This window comes from Arachis ipaensis, chromosome B3 (genome assembly GCF_059453495.1).
Source record: "Arachis ipaensis isolate K30076 ecotype BB chromosome B3, ASM5945349v1, whole genome shotgun sequence".
In the NCBI taxonomy this organism is placed as follows: Eukaryota; Viridiplantae; Streptophyta; class Magnoliopsida; order Fabales; family Fabaceae; genus Arachis; species Arachis ipaensis.
Genome location: NC_142438.1, coordinates 84752651 through 84758326, shown reverse-complemented (window position 1 = coordinate 84758326; position 5676 = coordinate 84752651). Strand labels below are relative to the sequence as shown.

At 35.9% G+C, this 5676-nt stretch overlaps 1 non-coding gene across 1 annotated transcript; it reads left to right on the top strand.

Annotated features, from left to right (window-relative positions):
* Window positions 1–718: 718 nt before the first annotated feature.
* Window positions 719–825, top strand: LOC148571399 (small nucleolar RNA R71). Its single transcript, XR_015908861.1, has one exon. It is a non-coding gene; the product is annotated as a small nucleolar RNA R71 (small nucleolar RNA).
* Window positions 826–5676: the final 4851 nt, after the last annotated feature.

Below are 5676 nucleotides of genomic sequence, written 5' to 3'. Positions count from 1 at the left end.
CATTTGTGCTGACAATTGTGCTATGGCAGCCTCCAATTTTACAAAATTACTGCTGATTTCACATGGTTACATGGTTAAGGATGATGTATCCTGATGGTGGTTATTGTGTGTTTGCTGGGTGGAGTGATATGATGCATTTTGTGAGTTGTGGTAGGGTATATTTTGTGAGTTGTGATAGGGCCTGTTGTTGCCTGATTAATGGTTGGGGTTATGGTTGTTATATTGGTTAGATTGGTATAGTTTATGGTCTTGGCTATGGTTTTGTTGGTTTCCCCACCCTAAATTTGGGTGGTTCTTCCAACCTGGGTTGTATGTCTTGGCATTAGGATCATATGGTGGTCTAGAAGGATTGTTCACATAGTTAGCTTGCTCCCATTTGCATTCAACTTCTGGTGTATCTCCTTCTTGTGGAGGTGCTTGAGCTTGGACAGCTGAGACTTGGATTTTCTCCATCTTCTTTGTTAAGGCTGCTAATTGAGCTACAATCATCTTGTTCTGTGCTATCAAAGTATCCATAGAATTGAGCTCCAGCACTCCTTTCTTTTGAGTTCTTTCTGAAGCATAGAAGTACTTATTTTCGGCTACAGTCTCTATAACATATATGGCCTCTTCAATGGTCTTCCTCTTGTTGAGTTAGCCCCCTGAAGAGTGGTCTACAGCTTTCTTTGCTTCATATGACAGTCCTTCATAGAAGATGTGTAGTTGGACCCATTCGTTGAACATATCCGGAGGGCACTTCCTTGTCAAGTCTTTGAACCTTTCCCAGGCCTCATAAAGTGTTTCACCATCTTGCTTTCTGAAGCTTTGCATCTCAGCTCTTAATCTATTGACTCTTTGTGGAGGGTAGAATCTTGCTAGAAACTTGTTCACAACATCATTCCAAGTTGTCAAGCTCTCCTTGAAAAATGCTTCCAACCACTTTGCTGCCTTATCTCTGAGAGAAAAGAGAAATAAAAGTAGTTTGTAGGTGTCAGGGTGTACACCATTTGACTTTACAGTGTCACAAATCCTTAAGAATGTAGTCAGATGTTGGTTGGGGTCCTCTTGGGCATTCCCTCCAAATGAGAAATTGTTCTGGACAAGTGTGATGAGCTGAGGCTTCAACTCAAAGTTGTTAGCATGGATTGTTGGCTTCAGAATGCTGTTGCCACAGTTTTCTGGGTTTGGGTTGATGTAAGAGCCTAAAACTCTCCTTTCTTGCCCAACATGGTTGCCAGCATCTTCTCCAACATGGTTATGCACCTCTTCCTCTATAGTAACTCCCAGATCTTCCTCCACTACTTCCTCTCCAACTATTCCTTTGCCTCTTGCTTCCCTCCTTAATCTCAGGAAGGTCCTCTCAGGTTCACTATCAAAAGAGGATGAAGTTTTTCCTCTTCTACCTGTCATACATTCAACAAGCAGCAAACAGAGGACAAGTGAAGGAGTCACTTCTTGTTAAAACTGGTTGTTAGTTTAGTTGATGCAGTTAATCAAACAGTTAATAGAGCAGTAAAAAAATGGAAATATGAACAATGAACAGCTAAAATGATCAAATAAAAAAAAATTAAGAAAACTAAAGAACTGAAGTTAAAGGGATTAACAAGGTAATTAAAAGTGCTTAATCTAGCTACCCATCAATTTAATCATTATCAAATTCAAACCAATCCCCGACAACGGCGCCATAAAACTTGATGGCCGGAATTCACTCCCCATATAAAATAATGAATCCGTTCGTTTGGCAAGTGCACCAAAAATATCGTCAAGTAATAACCCACTAGGAGTGGGGTCGAATCCACAGAGATTGGTAGATTTGAGCAATTTTAATCAATAGGTGAATTAGTCAAGCTGAGCAATATAGATTGTGATTGCAGAAATTTAAATGAGCAAAAGTGTAAATGACTTAAAAGTAAAGAAAAGCAGTAAAGTGCAGAAAAGAAAATGGCAAGAATGTAAAGTGTAGAAACATAAATGACTTAATTGTAAATGGGAATGGGGATCATGACTGTATTCAACCATTTCATGACTGTATGTGTGATCTAGGAGCTTGTATAAGCATCATGCCGCTTTCTATCTTTGTGCGGTTGAATTTAGCTCCATTAAAGAAGTCGGCGGCGAAGTTTGCCTTAGCCGATAAAAGTGTGATCACTGTGATGGGAATAGCAGAAGATGTACTTGTGGCGATCAAGGACTTGGTCTTTCCGGTTGACTTTTACATCCTTGAAATGCCTCCAACAGAAAATAGAAGCTCATCCTCTGTTCTACTTGGTAGACTGACGTTAGGATTTTTGCCAGTAAATAATTTCATAAAAACAGTCGCGTTGTAGATATAGTCTCTAAACCGACAGAAATCCCTTCGTAAAAATGTTTTGGTTGTCACAAGTAACAAACCCCTTTAAAATTGATAACCGAGTATTTAAACCTCGGGTCGTCTTCTCAAGGAATTTCAGGGAAGTATGTTCTTATTATTGGTTATGAGTTTTGTAAATTGGGGGGTTTTGGAGCTTGGGCAATGAGCACAGATATATTTAAATGAAAAATAAAATAAATAAATAACTGTAAAATAAACTTTTGGCAAGGTATGAGAAATTGGAAGTCCAGTCTAGTTATCCTTATAAATGATGATGAAAACTGAATCTTAATTCCACTTAGTTAACCTTTGCTATAACAAGGGAAGGTCAAGCGACTAATTAGTTAGATCTTTGAATCCTAGTTAATTCCTAAGAAAAGATTGGGATTATTGAAGATCAATTCAATTAGCAAGGACAACAATTATCAATTATGCTATTGAGTTGGATAATTCCAGAGTTACTGATTTCTTAACCAAGACCAAAGGGGAAAATATCTAAATTAAATCAAAAGCATTCACATAAATAAAGCAAAGCAAAATTAAGTCTGAAAATACCTCGAATTGCATTCACAAAAGAAGTTAAATCTGACATACAAATTAAATTGGAGAAATAAATAAAAAGAACATTGAACCTGGGATTGAGAGTCACTCCTAAAACTAAGAGAAGTCCTAAATCCTAATCCTAAGAGAGAGGAGAGAACCTCTCTCTATAAAAAACTACATCTACTCCTAAAAATTGTGAATATGAGAGCCTCTCGATGAATGGATACATTCCTCCACTTTATATCCGCGGTTGCATCGCCCAGCGTCAGGGCAACTATGGCATATTAAATATCAAATCGAAGCCCCGGACGTTAGCTTTCCAACACAACTAGAACCGCGTCATTTGGACTTTTTCAGCTAAAGTTATAGCCGTTTGAGTGCAAAGAGGTCATGCTGGACAGCTTAGCAGTTCCTCCAACTTCTTGCATTCCTTCCACTTTTGCATGCTTCCTTTCTATCCTCTGAGTCATTCCTGCCTTATAATCTCTGAAAACACTTAACACACATATCAAGGCATCTAATGGTAATAAGAGAGGATTAATAATAGGCAATTTAAAGGCCAAAGAAGCATGTTCTCAACCAAAACACATAGTTAGGAAGGCAAATGTAAAACCATGCAAATATTATGAATAAGTGGGTAAAGAGTTGATAAAATCCACTCAATTGAGCACAAGATAGACCATAAAATAGTGGTTTATCAACCTCCCCATACATAAACATTAGCATGTCCTCATGCTAAGCTCAAGAGAAACTATAAAAAGGTGAAGAGGAATGGTAGAATGTATGAAATGCAACCTATGAATGCAACTACATGCAAAATGTTTCTACCTACTTAGTTAAAAGTAAACAAATCCTTCAAGAAGAAATACAAACTGGATTTCACTAATTCAAATCATGAAAATGAAGTACAAATAGACTTGCAAGAAGAAAATAGCTCATAAAGCAGGGAACAAGGAATTGAGCATCGAACCCTCACTGGTAGTGTATACACTCTAATCACTCAAGTGTTTAAGGTTCAATTCTCCCAATTCTCTACTAACCTTGCTTTCTAAAGCTTGCTTTTTTTCTACCAATCAACAAAAATTTAATGTACAAATACACATATCAAGAGGTCTTTTAAGTGTTGTAATGGGGTTAGGGTCAAGGTAGGATTGTATTTGGTCAAGTGGACTAAAATCTGAATCCTTAATTAACTTAAACTTTCCACCTAACTTAAACAATCCATGTAATCATAATACAAAATCTAACTATCCATTAACCATATTTTCCACATATTCATGCATTCTAATTTTAAGTACAGTACATATGCATTGCTTTCAACATTTACTTTGGGGCATTTTGTCCCCTTTTACTTATTTGATCTCTTTTTCTTTTTTTTTTTTTTCTCAATGCATATGATTAATTTATTGAATGCATGAACATATTCTCAACATTCTTTCACATTTTCAGAAAATTCTAACATACTCAATTCTCAAACCAAATGTTTCCAAACCCACTTTTCCCACACTTAAATCATAAGCATTCTCACTAGTCTAAGCTAACCAAGGATTCAAATTAAGGACATTATTGTTTTCCGCTTAGAGTTAGTGATGAGCTAAAATAAAGAATAAAAGGGGTAAAATAGGCTCAAATTGGTTTGCAAAGGATAATGAAAGGGTAAGGCCATATGGGTATGTAAGCTCAGTGAAACAAAGGCCTCAATCATATAAGTGCATGCATACATCAAACCATGGAAATATAGAATTAAGCAAGACAAAGATCACAATTTTAGAGAGAAAAAACACACACCAAAAATAAAATATTGGTTGGTAAAATGCAACCAATTCAAATAAGCTCAAAAATCTCACAGGTTTTGTGTGTTCGAGCTCTAAACCATGTTCCAGTATAATATTTCTTCAAACAAGTGTAACATTAAATTTTATTCAAATTAGTGAAATGCTCTAAAAGGTTTCTTGAAAAAGAAAATATTACTTCAACCAAGTGGTAAAATATGCAAAAAAAAAAATCAAATAATCATGCAATTAAATATGCAAATGCAGCAATTAACAAAGAAAATATTGGTGTTGAAAAGAAGGTAACTAACCCCTGGAAGTCGGTATCGACCTCTCCACACTTAAAAATTGCACCGTCCTCGGTGCATGCTGAGATATGCAGGTGGACGGGTTGTTCTAACTGATGCTTTTCTTCAAAGAATGTGCAGATGGACTTGTTTGTCTCCCCTTTTAGAAGTGTCTTCCTTTTGCCGTCTTCGGTGGCCAGCCTGAAAGAAGAGAAAAAGAAGAAAAGTAACGCAAAAGATAGAAAATAAATAAAATATGGGTGTTAATGCCAAATGATAAGGGTCTCATTTACATGGAAGCTTCAACATGTACGTGAGAAAACAATAGAAGCCATGGCATGCCAGTGGTATAAAATTTGTATAGGGGATGAGTGTGGGTAATGGAGGTATCAATACAAGCTCATGTCAATGCAAATAGAGTGCATGTATCATAAAAGATTGGCATTGGCAGATAATTAATATCATCCCACAGTGTAAAACAAGTTACCAAAATAAATTCAAGAAAAGATGCAACAGTTGAATAAAAAATTTTTAACACCAATAGAAGAAAAATATTCAGAAAAGAAAATAAAAATATGCACAAATTTAAAGTGCAATGAATGAATATATGTAAATAAATTAAGTAAAATAAAATGGAGGTGAAAGAAAATAAGAAAGGAAGAAGAAAGAAATAAGAAAAGATAAGAAAAATAAGGATTAGAGAAGAAAAGATAAGAAATTTGGCTGATCTGGATATTCTGTGCGC